We start from the raw sequence: 21,541 nt of genomic DNA, 5'->3' as shown, positions 1-21,541 counted from the left end.
TGAAATTGAGGAAGTTTTCCTCTATTTCTAGTCTGCGGAGAGTTTTTCTCATGAATGGGTTTTGGATATTGTCAAATGATTTTTCTGAATGTATTGATGAAATCTTATCTTTTTAAAACTTAATATGATGAACTAATTTTTTTTAAAGACAGAGTCTTGCTATGTTGCCCAGGCTTAGTTTGAACTCCTGGCCTCAAGTGATCCTCCCTCCTTGGCTTCCTACTGCATTTAGGATTACAGGTATAAGCCACCACACTTAGCCTAATTTATTTTCAAATGTTGAACCAGCCTGGCATGCCTGTAATAAATCTCACTGGGTTGCAGTATATAATTATTTTTTACATTTTTGGACTTGATTTCTTAATATTTTGGTGAGGATTTTTGCATCTTTCTTCATGTGAGATATTGTCCTGCATTTTTTTCTTGTAACGTCTCTGTCTGAATTTGGCATTATGGTAATCCTGGCCCCCTTGAATAGTTTGAAAGTATTCACTCTGCTTCTGTTTTCTGGAGGAGATTGTAGAGGGTTGGAATAATTTCTCTTAAATATTTGCATAAATATACTAGTTACCTCATCTGGGTCTGGTACTTTCTATTTGGTAAGGTTACTTATCATTGACCCAATTTCTTTAATAGATGTAGTACTATTCAAATTGTCTGTTTCTTATTGTGTGAGTTCGGGTAGGTTGTTTCCTTCAAAGAATTTGTCTATTACATTTGGGTTACCAAATTTGTGGGCAAAGAGTGGTTTATAATGTTTCTTTATTATGCTTTAATTCTTCATGGGATCAGTAATGATAGATCCTCTTTCATTTCTGAAATTAGGACTGTGTCTTCTGTCTTTTTCAACCAAAACTAAAAAGGAACGTTTTAAAAAGTGAAAGCTATTTTTGATAAACTATCTAACTTCCCATGATCTGCAACTGTGGGTACATAGGAAGTACATGGAAACAGATGTTTGGCAGAGCTTGCCAACAAATTCTTTTCTGCATCAAGAAGGCATGCCTCTCAGCATGACACTCTTAAGAGGCAGAAATGTGACAAAAGAAGGATGTGATCTGCTCCTGGTGAAGAGCCACCTGACTCTCCCTCAGCTGCACATAGTGGCCTTAACGTGCATCTTGCTAGAAGGGGCATGCAAGCCAGGGGCTGCCAGCCAAGCCATACAGGCCAAGGACAGTTTCAAGTCTGCCTTTTATTTCATCGAACTGTTGTTCTAGTAAGCAGCTAGAGTTTTATGAACACTGTAAACTCTTTATCATATTTCTTTGCTATTTCTGGAGGATTTGTTCTAGGAGTCCTCTTGGATACCAAAATGCATGGATGTATAAGTTCTTTATATATAATGGCATAGTATTTACATATAACCTATGCATATTCTCCTGCATACTTTAAATCTTCTCTAGATTACTTTTAATACCTAAATTGTTGTTATGCTGTGTTGTTTAGGGAATAGTGAAAAGAAAAATAAAATTCTGTAAATGTTCAGTACAGAAACCTTATTAAAATATTTTTGATTCGCATTTGTTGAATCCAGGAATGCAGAAATAAGGAGGGACAGCTCTACCTATGTTTGGAGTCCATGAATGTGTCATCTTGCTGTGTTTGTAAATAGAAATTTATTTCACAAAATGACTCAACTGCTTCTTCACTAACATGTTCAAAAACTTGCAAGAAGCAGCCAGGCATGGTGGCTCACACCTGTAATCCCAGCACTTTGGGAGACCCAGGCAGGAAGATCACCTGAGGTTGGGAGTTCGAGACTAGCCTGACCAACATGGAGAAGAATCGTGTCTACTAAAAATACAAAATTAGCCAGGCACGGTGGCGCATGCCTGTAGTCTCAGCTACCTGGGAGGCTGAGGCAGGAGAATTGCTTGAACCCAAGAGGTGGAGGTTGTGGTGAGCTGAGATCGCACCATTGCACTCCAGCCTGGGCAACAAGAGCAAAATTCCGTCTCAAAAAAAAAAAAAAAAGAGAGAGAGAGAGAAAAGAAAAGAAAAACACTTGCAAGAAGCAAAACAAGAATTGAGAAAGGGGAAAGATGATATCTGAGAGTTGGAAGGTTGCACATTTTCACAGAAAAGTAGAACGGAATTGTAACAAGCACTCTGATAGGAAATCATAGTTTATGTCTCGCAACTGTCCCTAAAAAAATACAATGGTTGGCAGAAAAGACAAGAAATGAGATAGACTATAAATTAACTGGAGAAGAGAAAAAATAATTCCCAGAAGTAAATTGTCAACGAGTTTGAAAGCAGGTAAAAGGTAGGTGCATTATCCCTACTCTTTCTGAATAATTTTACAACCTTGTGCAACAGGAGCTTCTGTCACTGCAGAACCAGGGTCACCTGTGGAAAGTCCTTGCTGAAGCCATCTCCCTGTCTGCCTGTCCCTCAGGCCCAGGAGTCATGAGTCCTTTCTCCAATAAGTCATTCAGTTGGCTGGCAGCAAACCCTGGTAAGATTCTTCAAGGCAGCTACTTTTTATCTTAGATTTTAACAGAAACTCATGAAGAAAAGTCTTAAGACCTAAACTCCCAAGTCCCTGACTGTATCATTTTGAGTATTAGGAAATCAGTCAGAGGTCTTTTCAGCATCTCTGAAATCACAATGCAAAAATAGCCCCAGCTTCATAAGGCCGATTCTTGGTATCTCTGTTCCGCAAAGTAGGGTAAGCAAGATGCCACAAAAGGCAGGTTGAATGCAGCATTATCCTCACTCCACCAACAGAACTATCATACTTTAAGTAACCCAGCAGGTCTTTAAAATAAAGAAATTATAAAACATAAGGAAAAACTTTCTTGAGAGGAAAAAATTTACAAATCAGAGGAAAATCTTCTAGAACTTTTACATCTTATAACAAATAAATCATATGCTTTATTGTTTTCCTCTGAGTACATCATCAGTACTTCCATAATACTTCTAATTTTTAGCTTGAAAACACCAGTTGCTTAAAAAAACACAGGGACACAAAACAAAATCCCAGAAATGTATAATTATTTTTTTTTAAGCTGACAAAGGAGTAACACACCACTGACTTCTCAGGGAAAAGCTTTCAAGCAAAGCGGTCATTTCTGGTGGGGATTATAGAAGAGGGAGTTATCATGGTGAGATGGTGGAACTAATCCAGAACAAGCCAGATTTTTAGTATTGACAAAGGGATTTAATCAGTTGCCCAGGAATACTCACTCACTTGGAAATCAAACTTCCATCATTATTCTTGGAAGAATTTATGGAACTTCCCCTTTGGAAACAAATTTTTATCTTCAAAAATACCAGACAATAGAAGAAAAGAAATGAAAAAGGAGGCAGAGGAAGATGAATCTTGCTTAGGCAGGGACTGAAAGGGAATTCGTGGCCATAGGCCACATTTTTCAGAGCCCACTGTGTGACGGCTTTCCCCAGGACCACACGTGTGCCACTGAACAAGAAGAGTCCACAGGGACCTTCACCTTATTCCTCCCCAACATCAAAACCAAAATGGAACAACCTACCATGAGAATATGAGTATATATCACAACTTCCATTACATTTAAAGCATGCAGAGTATCTAATTGCAAATTCAAACAGTGGAAAAACAAATCTACTTGCCTCCTGGCCACAGCCTTACTCTTTTAAGAGAATGTGGTCTATGCTTTCTAATCCCATCACCAGGGATAAATAACCACAGGTTAGTGTGACATAGAACCACCTCCATGCAGAGGTAAATACGCATTTATTTTTTATAAAATAAGAATTATACTCTGTACTTTTATACCATACTTTTAGAATATAACAGTTCTTATGATCATTTTATAATTATTTGAAACAACCTCAGTAGCTATATAACATTAAATCAAAAGAACATTTCATAATTTTACCATTTTCCTATTGGACATTGAGTTTGCTCTCATGAAGTTTATATTTGTGTGATGATTTGGGGGAAGTTTCTCGGCCTCACTAGATTGAACACCTTGTGATGGTGGTCACTGTTATATTCTTTTTTATTTTTATTTTTTGAGACAGAGTCTTTCTCTGTTGCCCAGGCCGGAGTGCAGTGGCATGATCTCGGCTCACTGCAACCTCCACCTCCCAGGTTCAAGCGATTCTCCTGCCTTAGCTTCCTGAGAAGCTGGGATTACAGGTGCACGCCACTATGCCCAGCTAATTTTTGTATTTTTAGTAGAGACGAGGTTTTGCCATGTTGGCCAGGCTGGTCTTGAACTCCTGACCTCAGGTGATCCCCCCGCCTCGGCCTCCCAAAGTTCTGGGATTACAGGCGTGAGCCACCATGCCCAGCCCTATTCTTATTTCATTAAAATACCTGAAACATATCAGGTATATTGCAGCATCTGTTGAATGAATGAATGAATCTCTCCTTCAAATCTTGGCTAAAATCTGCCTCATCCACAAAAGTTCCTGACCCTCACTTCAATCATAAACCTCTTTCTCTTCTATAATTTCCCATGTAGCTGTTTGTTTTTTTTTTTTAACTCCCTGGCAGGAAAAAGAGGAAACATGCTATTTATTGAGCACTATTCTGAGTCAGGGACTGTGGTAAATACATTCAAGAAGAAAGTCAGCATCAAAAGGGCTATACGTCAGCCTAGACAGTGTGCCCCAGAGGGTCCTTGATTGAACATTTGGTGACGAGCATATTGGGCATGTGCTCTAGGCTGAGGTGCAGCTCTTATGCCACAGACTGACCCTGGATCAATTATGGCTCAAGCCCCACCCTGAAATCTCTCTTTCCCATTTCTAGGTTTGTCAAGGAGGACAGAAACTCAGAGCACCCTGCACTTGGGGATCGGCACTAGGAGCTGCTCTCTGGATGGGGAGATGGGAGCTAGCAGCTCACAATGGGGTCACAAGGTAAGTTCCAAACAGCTCTGTCACAGAGAGTGTCAGCAGATCTTTGTGACATCAATCGCAAAGAAAGGGAGCATGTGAAGGAGAAAGCCCTGAGTGATGTCACAGCTCATTTCTGGGCAAAAGGAGAAGAAATTAGCACCCTGAGGCCCTTCCGCCTTATTAACCCATTGCACTTATTCTCAGAGGCTCCTGCCAAAAATAGAGACATTATTCCACCTCCACCTCCTCAAATTCTAAGCCAGAAATATGTGTGTGTTATCATTCAACTTATATCATTTTTTCCTCCTTAAATGATATTTTCGCCACTAATAAATTTATCAAAATTGTACTTCACATGTGTAATACAGAAGAAACAAGGCTTCCTTCAACACTGAATTAATGAAAAACAACTCAGGATATTTACTTTTCTTCACACCATAAATTTTGAAGAGCTTTTTCATTATGCTCTGTGTGTTACAACATATGTGCTTAAGCAGTCAAGCAAGTATCTCATATCTGAATTTGAAAGCTTTAGAGTATTGACAAAGAAGATGTATGTATGTATGTGATGTTGCTGGCCTAAGACAGGCCACTGCTACTGCACACAGAGCAACCGTATGTTAACAACTGCTGTGCTAGGGGCGTGTCCCCTGAAGTTAGTGTTGCTAGCATGGAATTGAAAATATTTATGAGTCTCAGACATGGCATCACGGTGTTTGACTATTATTACATTAGTTACTTTTAGTCACTGTTTTATTACAACATTTTAATGTACATTTGTTCACAGTGTAAAGAAACTGAAGTTTTTGTTTGTTTGTTTTTTCTTTGTTTCTGTTTTTGTTTTTAACTTTTATGGTTGTGTGCCCATGGGCCCCCACAAGAGGTCTCTGTTTGATCTCATTTCTGTGCTAGTGATATTTCTAGGAGTCCAATAATATGGGGCATGTTATAATATACCTTTTAGAATGAAGAAAAAGTGGTTACGTATACATTCTCCTACATCAAAAAAAAGGCGCAAGAGCTGGCAGGTTTCTTTGGGTTATGAGAAACCCATTCCTAGTTTGAGTATGATACCCTGGCCCATTCAATGAATGTAATAGAAAGCTGCTACTTTTAAATTGGGCACAGAATAATAGAAGGCCTGCAAAAAGTCCAGAGTGCAATGCAAGCTACTTTGCCACTTGTGCCATATGACTGCAGATGCAATGGTTTTTAAGGTGTGACTGGGAGATAGGAATGCTGTTGTATCTTTGATAGGTTGCTATACATAAAGCCTGGTGTAGGTCCTTATAATTTTGGAGCAGAGCCTTAAAACCTTCTGCAGATAATTAATTCTTTCTTTCTTTCTTTTTTCTTTCTTTTTTTTCTTTTTTTTTGAGGCAGTGTCTGCCTCTGTCAACTTGGCTAGAGTTCAGTGGCATAATCATGGTTCACTGCAGCCTCAACTTCCTAAGTGCAAGCAATTCTCCAGTCTCAGCCTCCTGAGACTACAGGTGCATGCCACCACATTCCATGGATTTTAAATATTTTTGTACATATGGGGTCTTCCTGTGTGTGCCCAAGCTGGTCTCGAAATCCTTGCCTCAAGCAGTCCTCCTGCCATAGCCTCCCAAAGTGGTGGGATTACAGTTGTGAGCCACCACAATCAGCCTTACCTTTTGAAACTATTGTAAATGGAATTGTTTCTTCATGTCATGTTGAGATTGTTCATTGCTAGGGTATAGAATTTTTATTAATATTTTTATATTTATTTTAAATCATGCAGTCTTAACTCATTTATTATAGTGGGTATTTGTTAATTTTCTTTTTTCTTTTCCTTTCTTTTCTTTTCTTTTTTTTTTTTTTTTTTTTGAGACGGAGTTTCGCTCTTGTTGCCCAAGCTGGAGTGCAATGGCGTGATCTTGGCTCACTGCAACCTCCGCCTCCTGGGTTCAAGCAATTCTCCTGCCTCAGCCTCCCGAATAGCTGGGATTACAGGCGCGCACCACCACGCCTGGCTAATTTTTTGTATTTTTAGCAGAAACAGTGTTTCACCATGTTAGCCAGGCTGGTCTCGAACTCCTGACTTCAGGTGATCCCCCCGCCTCGGCCTCCCAAAGTGCTGGGATTATAGGCGTGAGCCACCATGCCTGGCCGAATTTTCTAGAAAGTTTTATATACAGGATGTCATCTGAATAGGCTTCCGATCTTTATCTGAAGGTCATGAATTTATTTTTGTTCCATGATATTTCTGGCCAAAATCTCCAGTGTACTGTTAAAATAGAAGTGGTAAAAATATATTCTTGTCTTGTTTCCAAACTAATGTTCTCAAACCCAGGATTTCAACATTATGCATGATATTAGCTGTAGGTTTTTAATAGATGTCTCATAGCAGGTGTAAAAATTTTGCTTGTGTTTCTAGTCTAGTTAGGGTTTTTTCATAAATGGGTCTAGATTTGTCAAATGTTCTGTGTTTTTCAGAATGATCATTTTGATATTTTATTGTTTTATTAAGCTGTATTATATTGACTGATTTTTGAATGTTCAATTTGTATTGTGAGATACCCCTCTTGGTAATGGTGTCCAATAATTTTCATTTGTGGCTACATTTATTTTGTTATTATTTTTGTGGATTTCTGTGTCAATATGGATAAGGGATGATAGTCTATAGTCTCGTAGTGATTTTTCCTGACTTTTGTCTGGGCAATACTGGCCTCATGGAATGAATTGGTAAGTTTCTTCTGTTATTCAGTTTTTTTTTTTTTTTTTTTTTTGTGGGGCAGTCAACTAAAAGACCTGGTTTTAACTCATTATTAAATATTTGGTCAAATTTACAAGTGAAACTATCTACTGAGCTTTTCTTCATAGAAAAAGTTTAATCTCTTTAATTGTTTTGGTTCTATTGATATATTCTACTTATTCTTGAACTTACTGTAATAACGTATGCATATTATCCACTAATCAATTTCTAATTTGTAGCATACTATCTTTTTATATTTTCATTGCAATAAAAAGTAAAGGGAAGAATAATGTGGAAAGACAAAGATTTTGGCAATCCATGTTTCCCTAGTGTCTCAGGGTCCTCTGTTGTAGGGAGGAGATTATTGTACTTGTTGTACTGAATACTCACATATGTTCATGAAGTAAATGGGACCCATCATCTAAAGTAAATTAGAGAACTTTGCAAAATGTAACCAAAATAAAAGTTTGTGCCTACCTCTCTTTTAATCAATATTTAGACGGGACAGGAATATAAATTTCAAGAAAAACAAATACATATTTCTTGGAGGCTTTGTTGATTTCTTTTTACTCTTTTTTCTCTAAACTTCTCTTCTTGCTTCATTTCATTCATTTTATCTTCAATCACTGATACCCTTTCTTCCAGTTGATCGAATTGGCTACTGAAGCTTGTGCATTCGTCACATAGTTCTCGTGCCATGGGTTTCAGCTCCATCAGGTTATTTAAGGACTTCTGTTAACCGGTTATTCTAGTTAGCCATTCGTCTAATCTTTTTTCAAGGTTTTCAGCTTCTTTGCAATGGGTTTGAACTTCCTTCTTTAGCTCAGAGAAGTTTGATGGTCTGAAAACTTCTTCTCTCAACTTGTCAAAGTCATTCTCCTTCCAGCTTTGTTCTGTTGCTGGCAAGGAGCTGTGTTCCTTTGAAGGGGGAGAGGCACTCTGATTTTTAGAATTTTCAGCTTTTCTGCTCTGTTTTTTCCCCATCTTTGTGGTTTTATCTACCTTTGGTCTTTGATGATGGTGATGTACAGATGGGATTTTGGTGTGGATGTCCTTTCTGTTTGTTAGTTTTCCTTCAACAATCAGGACCCTCAGCTGCAGGTCTGTTGAAGTTTGCTGGAGGTCCACTCCAGACCCTGTTTGCCTGGGTATCAGCAGCAGAGGCTTCAGAACAGCGAATATTGCTGAACAGCAAATGTTGCTGCCTGATTGTTCCTCTGGAAGCTTCATCTCAGAGGGGTACCCGGCCATGTGAAGTGTCAGTCTGCCCCTACTGGGGGGTGCCTCCCAGTTAGGCTACTCGGGAGGCACCCTGTCCGTTCTTGAGGAGGCAGTCTGTCCGTTCTCAGATCTCAAACTCTGTGCTGGGGGAACCAGCACTCTCTTCAAAGCTGCTAGACAGGGACATTTAAGTCTGCAGAGGTTTCTGCTCCCTTTTGTTCCATAACTATAGTTATTAATAATGTATTGTACACTTGAACTTGGTTAAGAAAATAAAACTCAAATAGTCTCACCACACTAGGAAAAGGCAACTAGGTGAGGTGTGAGGGACATGTTAATTCGCTTGATTATATTAAGAATTTCACAATATACAACTTTATTAGAACATATATGTAAGGTGATACAACTTATACAATTTTTATTTGTCAATCATATCCCAATTAAAATGGAAAAATTAAGTGTAACCAAACTAATGTCTAGCCACATGCAAATTTTATTTAGACCCATTTAAATAAATTCTAGATTTTCAATATAAAATCCAAACTGACATAATTTTTACAGAATAAGGAAAATTCTAATGAGGAAGCATGATATTAAAGATATAATTGAATAGTCATAATACCTAATACCCCTACATAATACCATAATATCCCTACTTATTAAAGTAGGGGTAAATTAAAATATTTTCAAAAGCTAAAATTTTGAGAGATTTGATTACCAACAGGAGCTTAAGAGTACCTTTTAAGAAAAAAGAAACATTTACTAATATAAAGTTAAAATGAAAATGAAAGAGAAAAAGATTTGATATGAGAATATCAATTTATGGTAGATATTGAACTTAGCAAGCTATAAAGTCCTTAGTAATATCAGCTTCAAAAGTATTCATATATAATTCTAAAAGGTGATCTTATACACATTGGTTAAATCAGATAAAAAATGAGCTACTTGAGCAGTTTAAATAATAGCAGATGACTATTTTTCAGAAAATGTTTTTCATCAATAGCTTGTTAAAATTGGTGGCACATCAATTACAATTCTGCAGAATACTTTTTTTTTAATCAGAACTAATTTGTCCCAGTGGACTAACAGTGGCATATGCATTGAGCACAAGCCTCCGGAAATTCAGGACAACTGGGTCATACACCCATAACAGGATTGAGGATGTTGAAATAAGAAGGTTCATAGGATACATGACCACAAAGCAACTCATAACAGCAGGATGATCTGGGTGGCCCTTTTCTCTGAGGAGATTCTTGGAGAGAGGCTGGTGCTGTGGAGCTGGGATTGCTTCTGATTTCTGAAAAAGAGGATCCACATGAATGCACTTGAGAGCAGCATAACTCTGACAAGGAAGGCATCCCTGGATAATTTCACTCCCTGATGATGAGGTTCATGGGGAAAAGTGAGCAGTGTTTACTGACATTCAATAGATCAGTCTGAGTCACATTTGAAAAATACACAGTGAAGAAGATTAGGCTGCTACTAAAAGACAAATTGAAGAACCAAAAAAAGAAGAAAACATTAGTAATGTAATTTGTAAATTTATGTTTAAACCTTGCCAACCATGAGTTTCTGGGACTGATGGTGATGGCCTGGAGCACACTCAAGAGCCAGGGGGGACAGAGGGAGATGCCTCTTATCACCCTTTTTGTGTAAAATAATAGCTTACATTTAAAGCCATTCCCAAATTCAGTGATTCAAACACAACTTGAGGAAAAAAATCCACTGCAGTAAGGAGCATTAGAATATGACTAAGGACCAAGTGGCAGATGATCAAGTCATGGAACTTAGGCCTGGGATCCAGAAGAAATGTAAAGATTTGAAAGAAAAAAAAAATGGTATTGATGAATAATCCAATGCCAACTCGAAAAATAAAGGCACTTGTTAATGATAACATAAGTAAAAATTGTTTTCATCTTAATGACATAGAAGAAACATTTTTGTATGTCTGGAAGAAACAATATACCTCACATCATCAATGTTCATTCTAAAGTGACATTATCCCAATCATCATTATTTTTATTTTGCTCATTTATTCATCATTAGCCTTATCTCATATGAATTCTTGACAATCTTCATTATTCATCATTAACCTTATCTCATATGAATTCTTAACAATCTACCTTCTGTGTTATTTTGTACAGTAAATAATATATACATTACATGTTGTTTTGGTTACTATAACTCTGTAGTATAATTTGAAGTCAGGTAATGTGATTCCCTTAGTTTTATTCTTTTTGTTTTATTTAGTTTTTTTCTAGGTCTTTTAAGGTTTCATATGAATTTTAGAATTTTTTTCTTATTTCTGTGAAGAATGTCATTGGTATTTTGATAGGAATTGCATTGAAACTGAGATTGCTTTGGCTAGTATAGACATTTTAACAATATTGATTCTTCTAATCTATAAAAAGCAAATTTAAAAAAAAAATTTGTGTCCTCTTCAATTTTTTAAAAATCAATGTTTTATAGTTTTCATTATACAGATATTTTACTTTGATTAAGTACATTGCTAGGTATTTCATTTTATTTGTGGCTATTTTTTCTTCAGTTTCTAATGTTACTCATTTCTGTCTCATACCTCATTAGATTGGCCTTTAATGTCCATATTTTTACCAACATTGTCTTCAAAATTATTTACATATTTTCTAAGAAGATGAAAACTTTCTCTGCAGTTGTATTTTCTTCCTGAGCCCTCATCACAATTCAGCTTGATTACATATTTTTAATATGCACTTCCAAACTCTTTGATGCCTTTACACATCATTCAGTTCCAAAGCTGCTTACACATTTAGGTGTTTATTATATCAGGACCCCACTTCTCCATATCAAAATCTGTATTAGCATCCTTTAGATGCTATAGTAGAATACCATAGACTTAGCAGCTTAAACAATAGGTATTTCTTTCTTGTAGCTCTGGAGACTGAAAAGTCCAAGATCAAGGTGCCAGCTCATTCAATTCCTCAGCGAACTATCTCTTCCTTGCTTGAAGATAGCCACCTTCCCTCTGAGTTCTTGCATGATAGATAAAAAGCATGCTCTGGATGGGCATGGTGGCTCACACCTGTAATCCCAGCACTTTGGGAGGGCGAGGTGGGTGGATCACCTAAGGTCAGGAGTTTGGGACTAGCCTGGCTAACATGGTGAAACCCTGTCTCTACTAAAAGTACAAAAATCAGCTGAGCGTGGTGGTGTACACCTGTAATCCCAGCTACTTGGGAGGCTGAGACAGGAGAATCGCCACCATGTGCCACCATGCCTGGCTAACTTTTGTATTTTTAGTAGAGATGGGTTTTCACCATGTTAGGTAGGCTGGTCTCAAATTCCTGACCTCAGGTGGTCCTCCTGCCTCGGCCTCCCCAAGTGCTGGGATTACAGGCAAGAGGCACCATGCCAGCCAGAGTTGGTTCTTGATTTTAACATCCCAGTTGGCAAACTCTGCGTGTTGATTGTTGAATACTTTTATATTTAATGTTTCTAAATTTTGTTTTCTACATGTCTCATTTTTTTCTTTCCTTAACTGCTTTCTTTTGCATTAAGTAAATACATTTTATCTTACATTTTAATATCTATATGGCTTTTTTCTTTGAGTTATTTAATTACTGTTCAGTCTAGGATTTAATACATACATTTTAACTCATCAGAATCTGCTTCAGATTTCTTTTTTTACTAGAAGCATCTATTTATTGCACAGTTCCAGGTTCTTTCCAAATAAGCCACAGCCCAGTGCTTTATTCAGACATACGTACTGTCCAGCCAGTTTGGAAGAAGGAAAGAAAAGTCAGGCACAAATAAAGACACAGAAGTGTTGGGGAAGTGCACTAGAAACCATTTATTTCATTTGAAATGACAGAAGTTTGAGAGGAGGGGGCAAACAAATAAGATCTAATAAGTTAGCTGGATTTGTCAATGATAACATAGTGATAGTAGCTGATTATAGAGTGTACCGGGTTGGAGAATGCAGGAAGACATATAATTGCAAAATTTGAAGTCTGCAGGGCAGGTGTTGAGTGTGGGAATTGTTTGCTTGAGCATTAGAGATGAAATGTGGGAGAGATACTTCAAAATGAAGCTAAACAGTTTGATCTAGTACCCAGGTAAAAAATGTATTGGTTTGTTAAAAGAAATCTTCACTTTAACACAAGATAGTGTTTGGTTAAGAAAGTGGGCCACAAATATGATAGTCATAACAATTAAGGTTAAAGTTAGAGCTAATTACACAAAGATGTGGCTAGTTGTTGTCACAAAATCAAAACCGAATAGTGTTTAAAATGTGGATGTTCTCCTGCTGGATATGTGAGATCCAGTGTCTCTTGAGTAGAAGGAACCGAGGAGACTGAAGGTTGGGGTTGACAGAACACATCACCATGGGAGGCATGGCCATTTAGAGCTCCATGTCTAAATAAGCTATATTGCAAAGAACAGTGCCGATCCTAACCCTCGGTGTTGCTTAAATAGATGGAACCCTTTTGCCCTCCGTAAAGAAAATTGATGAAATAGGTGGGGGAAATAAGTGTTAAAATGCAGCCTGCATTTGAATTCCAATGCCAGGTACCCTGGAGCAAGGCTGTGTCACCTGGAGAACAGAGCATTATTTCTGGGACTGTCAGTCAGAGGAGTGACTGACTTTATAACTACCTTTTTATAACTACCTTTTTTTTCTTTCTCAAAAAGGTAGTTATAGTCCAGCTGGGACCCTAAGGTCATTGGATTACAATAATTGTTTTATTTGAATGGCTATGGGTGACACAGGAGGACATTATGCTCAGTGAAAATAAACCAGGCACAGAAAGGCAAATAATGTATGATCTCACATATATGAAAGCTAAAAAAGTTGATCTCATAGAAACAGAGAAGAAAGGTGATCACCAGAGGCTATGGTCGGGGTGGAATGGGTATAGCAAAGATGTTGATCAAAGGGTACAGGTTTCAGTTAGGCTGGGGAAAGAAGTTTTAGTGATCTATTGTACTGAATGATGACCAGAGTTCTTAATAATAAATTGTATATTTCAGAATTGCTAAAAGAATAGATTGTTAGCAATTTGGTTAGGCGATATATTAATTAGCTTGACTGGATCTTCCTATAAATCAAAATATTACATTGTACCACATAAATATACACAATTACCTTTGCCAATTAAAAAAAGAAAATTATCAGGTGCAAGGCTTCCTACTGCTATAAGAAACTTCAGTATTTACTATGAAAACATTCTTAAGTCACCAGAGTCACACTGGGAAGACTGACATGACATTCTCATTACTTAGACAGGAGTGTTATTGGGATAATCCTGTTTTGTTGACAAATACTGAGATCATCCAACTCACCAGGCAAAGTTGACTTGTGTAAGTGATCTTCAGATACGAAAAGTGTGGAACCCAGCTGCTCCTCCTCAGATAGGTAAGTTCACTTTTCCCTTTGGTGGCTCCTTTTTCCACCAATCTCAACATCTGCTCTTATCCTTTTTCTACAGGCGACATGACAATTGTAGGCCTGGAGGGAGATGAGTTGACAACATCCCTTCCCTATAACCACTTGTTGGATCTGATCTCACATACACAGACTCACTCCAAAGACTGACCTGGGTGTCTGCTTCTCAGCTTCATTAACAGTGGGTGCTCACAAGTCTAGGTGAGTGGTGAATCGAGATAGAATTTTATTAGCTAGTTGTTAGAATTAGCTCCTAATAATTTCAGTCTGTGGTTCATTGAATTCTAACTATCATAAGAAGGTGTTTCCAGATACAAAATAATTAATCTTATGAAGTAACAAATTTATAGATTTGTAGAAAAACATTTAGATTTTTGGAGATGTTCTACTTGAATTTGTATACATTTAACTTTTCTCAATATAATAGCTGAACTCTCAATATAATTAGCTGAACTACAACTTTCTGCATTTATGTGAAGTTTTAATTTGTAAACACAGAAATCTGAACTAATAAAATTATTTAGTCATACTTCTTGCTTCTTTAAACTTTGAAGATTGCTTTATATAATTCTGATATTTTAGAACTGTTTCAAATTAGGATGTTAAAAACACAAGATATGTCTAACATTTTACAGTAATAAGATTTTAGCAGATACCCAGATTCTTTTGTTTCATTTCATTATAGTAATTGCCAATAGAGATTTTTTCTTGTGATATTAAAACTATCTGAAAATATAATGTTCTGCTGTTTATATAAATTTCTGTTGAGCTAACTACTACCTTGTATAAATGGGGAGGAGGTGATACTCAGTGTGCTTTGAAATCTTTTCCTAAAGTAAATTGTTTTAGTATGGTATTGTTTCTAAGTAAACCAAAACTTTAAAATACTCTGTGTATTAGTTTGGGTGAGGTTATTTCATGATGAGAAAATAATTTGCAATATTTAAAACAATGGTATTTTCTTATTATAAAACATCCTCTTGATTTAGTATTTCTGCTTATACCTCTGAAGACTACCAACTGCAATGTGTTCAATAAAACACAGTCCAAAATGTGACAAGTAAATTTGGTTTTTAAAAACACAAATAATCATTGTCTGTATTCAGCAGGCATATCGTCATCAAGTATGTGTGTTTCTTTAAAACAGAAAACAGAGAGGATGAAATCAGGATAAGTAAAACACAGAAAGGAACAAATGATGATAAAATAAATTTGTGGTCCATGTGGGCATCAAAATATTAAGGAACATACTCAGTGGACAATTGCTATATTTCTGAATATGAATGAATTTGTCTTAAAATAATTTGTGTTGAAAGCCCCTGGCTTCCATGCATAGTGGAGAGAATGTCTGAGAAGAGGAGGACCTTGACTGCTCCTGAACCAGAGACCTCAGGTACACAAGGCATGCCCTCCATTTTCCTCCAAATTCTCCAGTTGAATGCAATTGGTATGACTATGATCTTCTCATTACTGTGATGCACAGATATCTGATACTAAAACACCACATAAGCATTTTGACATAAGAATTGTATATTTCGCTGGTATCTTCTAGGTTGTGTTGATTACAAAAACACATTTCCAAACAGGTTTATAGGGTTTCCCAAAATTTATAACACAAGATTTGTGGTCAAACATTTTGTGTGTTTTTCTGTCTCCTACTTTTGCTTTTTTATTGTGTTTTCTCCTTTCCTTGGGAAAGCTGAGAATTAAATGTCTTTAAGTTATAATTTCCTTGTCAGCAGCATTGTGTTCCTAGCTGTTCCTACACTAATTTCAAATTCCAAGAAAAAATACTAGCTGTTTTATCAGTTACTCACTACTGTCTAATGTTTATTATATTTATTCTTCACCATTTATGCATTTCATAAAGGTAATTTCATGGAATTAATCTAGATGGAAAGGTGTTTTCCTTCCTGCCACTGTCAGCTGTGTTTCTCAGATTGCCAAATATTGCCATTGGGTTAACAAACTCACCCTGGCCTTGTCACCTGAAAACTTCATTATGACTTATGCTGTCCAAGAACAGCAATAGGTTGTGCAATGCTGTTCATAGAATGTGAAAAATTCCCCATAGAATGTGGGAAAAATTTACAAGCAAAATAATGCCATTAATTAATACAATAATAAAGCAAAACACATACATAAAGGCAGAGTACAAAGAACTGTACTAAATAATATGATTTATAAGATGATAAAACTCTAAAATTATATTACTATAAATATGAGACAATATATTACTATAAATATGAGAAAATAGATTTTATCAAATTTTATTTTCTCCAAAATATTTTTTATGCATAATAGCACTTAGGACATTATAAGTAGCTTCTTACTTTTGAACATGTTTTCCTATTACTTTGGATGTCTACATTAAAAAACTTTTGTACCTAGTCTATTTGATGGTGCTATTTTCTCCACCTTTATCTGTGCTTATGTTCCTGCTTTTGAATTTACAATATTAAGATAGCCTACAGTGAAGCCATAATACTAAGAACGAACTTTAACTGCATTATCTGAGTGCTCAGGAGCTTCACGCTCAGGCCAACAATCTGGTTGTCACTGCTAATAGTAAATGCTGAGATGTACATTCAGATTTATGTATTTTAAGGCAGCTGTTAGAGGCAAATTCTCCTTTATACTCTGACTGATATGACTTTCATGATTTTTTCTATTTTGTTTTTATGATACTAACCATGTTATCTAAATTTCATAATTCTTTCATGGTGGGGTTTCCAGATTCACCAAATAACAATTCAAGTTGTAGTTAAGTTTGAAATTCAGAAAGATGACCGTAACTTTTTAGCATAACTATGAAATATTTTGCATACTTGAATGTAATAGTTGTATGTGATACTTTGGAGATACATACACCGAAGTAGTTATTCATTTTTTACCTGAAGTTTAAATACTATGTGTTGTGCTTTATTCTCTGAACTCTAATTCACAGAACCATGGTGCTCTCCTGTCCAGGCTGAACACTAATGCTCTTGAGAGTCACATTGAAGAAAGCCAACATTTTTAAATCTAATGGATACATTCATTTTGTGGTATGTGATGTTTAGAAAGAGGGAGCTAAAGTTAGTGGTCATGAGCTAAATACCCTGTGAGGTAAGAAATGAAAATATTAACATTATTATCTATGTTCTTTTATGTGATAAATTTTACTATTTTGGGGATATGACTTGTGATAGATGCAGTATATTAGTAAAATAATTCATATATAGTTACTAAATGATTACACATATATTAGTGGTTCGTGCCCAAATATTATTTTACTGGTACTGGACTGTGATTCTTAAAATGTGGAAATTATTGTGCCTTAATACTAATCTTACACTTGTTCCCACATAGCAGTAGAAGTCAACTGTGCTTAGCATGGTTCCATAAGTTGGTAGTAATTATCAGTTATTTGGTTTTTGTATTAAAGATAAATGGATTCCTTCAGTAGATTAAGATGTAGGAAAAGTGTTATAACAATTTAACAAAATATACAATATTTTCTTTATATGTTCATACATATTAGTCAGTTTTAGAGCAATATTCTCCACCATATATGACCTTCTGACTTGAAGCCAAGAACACTAGCAGAATGTCTGCATTGAAAACATAAGTAAACATTCTTTCATCTCAGGGAAAGGATCTGAATGCCTATGCACTTTTCCATTATTTATTTATTGGTGTCATCAGCTAAACTGTTCTCAGCATTAAATTGATTTATACGGTTGAAATAGTAATGCCTGCATCTAGAAAAATAACATGATAATATCATTGCAAACTTATTCAGTGAAATTTTACAAAGGGTTCTAATGTGAAAACATCTTGATTAAACTTCAAAAAAGAATCTTTTCCATAGAAGATCTAAATATTTTTAAAGGCACGGGAGGCTATCCCTCCATTAAAATCTCAAGAATAGCATCACCATGTAAATATTTCAATACAACCTCACAGATGTCAAAATGTAAAGAAATATGGTGACTGTCTTTCCAAAAATTGAAAGCTAGATTTTAACAATTTTCTTGTGAGATGAAAATAGTTTATATAATGGATCTCTTGAATTTAAAGTAAATTAGAAGATGGCCAGAATAATATTTAATAAAAATAGTGAATAAGATTGGTGATAAACAGACTAATGCTTTTCCAATGGTGTCCACATCCTAATCCCCAGACTGCAGATATATTAGGTCATGCAGCAATGGGAAATAACATTGCAGATAAAATAAAGGTTATAGTCACTTAACTTTAAAGCAGGGAGGTTATCCTGGATTACTAGGGTGAGCTTAATATAATCACAAGGGTCCTGAAATGTGAAAGAGAAATAGAGAAGAGAAAGTGTGGGAGTGATGCTGTCTTATTAGTCCATTCAAGATACTATAACAAAATATCATAGACTGAGTAGGTTATAAACAACAGAAATTTATTATTCACAGTGCTGGATGCTGAGAACTTCAAGATCAAAGTACTGGAAGATTTACTGTCTGGTGAGGGCCTGTATCCTAGTTCAGAGATGGCACCTTCTACATGTGTCCTCACACAACTGGAAGGGCAAGCCAGCTCCCTAGAACCTCTTATAGAAGGGTGCAGATCCCATTTATGAGGGCTTTTGTTGAAAATGTCCTAACTACTTCCCAAAGGTCCTACCTTCTAATACCATTACACTGGTGGTTTGGTTTTAACATACAAATTTAGAGAAAACAGAAACATGCAGGCTGAAATGAATGTCATGTTACAAAGACTCACTTGGACATTCTTTGTTTCCAGTTGCATGTTTTGGGGGTTCTTTTACCATTAGCATAAATTTGCTTCAGCTCAGCCATACAAACACTTCTGCATCATATACATGCCTGTCACCATTGTGTGTGCTGAATATTAAACAGTGAAATACAGAACAGTAAAGCGAAGTTTTCTAAAGAGTAAGGCCAAGAACTGTAGGAGCATAGAAAATGAGTACATTACGTAGACATGATAGTGGATATGCTGGTGTTTTACATACACTACATCATCACTTAATATCATGATAGGTTTTAGAAATGTGCAATTTTAAGTGTAAAAGTTTGTTTTATTCCATAGAAACTTAGTACCTGTTTATATCTATTAGCCTATGGTTAAATTGGTTTCATGATACAGTATATCATTTTGATTAAAGTCAATTTTTATGAACCTAGTGATTACATTAAGTGATCACTTATGTATATGTATACATATGTTAGATATGTATGTATATATGTGTGTGTGTACATAGGCTGGGCATGGTGGCTACTTTCTGTAATTCTAGCACTTTGGGAGGCCAAGGCAGAAGGATTACTTGAGCCCATGGACTTGAGACCAGCCTGGGCAACAGAGTAAGATCCTGTCCCTACAAAACAAAACAAAACGATTATGCACAAACACATTATATATATGTTACTTGGCATAAAATTAATGCTGACTATATATATGTGTAATGCTGACATATACATTTACGTATAGTGTCTCACACACACACTGAAGCATTGTGCAAATAAATACATGTAATGCTGAAGGAGTATTTTCTAATAATTTATATTACATTGTAAGTCTTAATAATTGGGAGAAATAAACATAATCATAGTTGTGATAATTTTAACTATAGAACAGCACTGAAGATGTCTAAACTTGTTTTTTCAGATATACAAATGTTTCCTCTTTGCCACTACAATGTACATACATATCATATATGTTATTAAAAAGCTGCTTTATTTTACAAGTTGCTGTTGGAATCTCAGCCAATACTTTTCTGTTCCTCTTCAGCATCTTCACTCTCCTTCTGTATCACAGACTAAAAGCCACTGACTTGATCATCTGTCCCTTGCCCCTCGTCCACATAGTGAACTTCTTCATTGCACTGTTATTGCAGTCTCCAAACCTGTTTGCATCATTGAACTTCAGAATGACTTCAAGTGTAAGGCACTTTTCCACCTGAGCAGGGTGTTGTGGGGCCTCTCCATCTGCACCACCTGCCCCCTGAGTGTGTTCCAGGCCACCACCATCAGCCCCAGCACCTCCTGATTGGCAAGGTTTAAACATAAATCTTCAAATTACATTATCCATGTTTTCTTCTTCTTATGGTTCCTCAACTTGTCTTTCAGTAGTAACAGGATCTTCTACACTGTAGCTGCTTCCAGTGTGAGCCAGACAAATGTACTGAATATAGGTAAGTACTGCTCAGTTTTCTCCATGAGCTTCATCCTCAGGGCCACGTTTCTTATTCTGACAACACTTAGGGATGCTTTCCTGGTAGGAATACTGCTGTTCTTAATTGCATACATGGTGACTCTCTTATTCAGGCCTCAGAGGTGATCCCACCACCTTCACAGCAATGGTCCTTCCCCAGGAGCTTCCCCTGAGAAATGGGCCATCCAGACCATACTGCTGCTGGTAAGTTTCTCTGTGGTCCTCTGTTGGGTGGATTTCATCATCTCCTTCTCCTCAACAATGTTGTGGGCATATGGCCCAATCAACCAGCAAGTTCAGAGTCTTGTAGTCAATGTCTATGCCATGATCAGTCCTCTGGTGCTCCTCAGTTCAGATAAAAGAAGAACCAATATTCTGAAAAATACACAACAGAAGTGTCACAGATTTAATATCAATTAATAATAAAAATAATTCTTGGAAAAATGAGTTCTTCTGCCATCAGTTAAAACATTCCAGTAGCAGATAACTTACTTTAATTAATTAAAATATGTAAAAGTATACCTTTATTATATCTAAATAATTTTGAAACTGATGCTGCCAAGAACTTGGGTGATGTTTTTAAGTTTGATGTGTATGTTGACTGAAGTCCCATATGTCTTAGAAGTTTCTTACATTTCATTTTGATTTTGTAAAGTTTATACAAGGAAACTTTTCTCTCTTCTTGAGTTACATCGTTAAGAAGCTCATTGTTGGCGGGGCGTGATGGCTCACACCTGTAATCCCAGCACTTTGGGAGGCAGAGGCTGGTGGATCACCTGAGGTCAGGAGTTCAAGATTAGCCTGACCAACACAGTGAAGCCCCGTTTCTACTAAAAATACAAAAGTTAGCCAGACGTGGTGGCAGGCACCTGTAATCCCAGCTACTTGGGAGGCTGAGGCAGGAGAATTGCTTGAACCCGGGAGGCAGAGGTTGCAGTGAGGCAAGATTGTGCCAGTGTACTCCAGCCTGGGTCACAAAAGCGAAACTCCATCTCAAAAAAAAAAAAAAAAAAGAAGAAGTTCTTATTGTTTATAAAAGTGTTTTACTTTATAAATTTGTTTAGGCTACCCTCATTCATAAAAGATATTTTAGCCAGGTATCCAGTATAAGAACAATAATAATTTTTCTCGGCACTACTTCTCTGCTCTCTGAC

Source organism: Pan paniscus, chromosome 6 (assembly GCF_029289425.2).
Source record: "Pan paniscus chromosome 6, NHGRI_mPanPan1-v2.0_pri, whole genome shotgun sequence".
NCBI classification, from domain to species: Eukaryota; Metazoa; Chordata; class Mammalia; order Primates; family Hominidae; genus Pan; species Pan paniscus.
The sequence above is the reverse complement of the archived record's forward strand: the minus strand, read 5'-3'. Positions refer to the sequence as shown.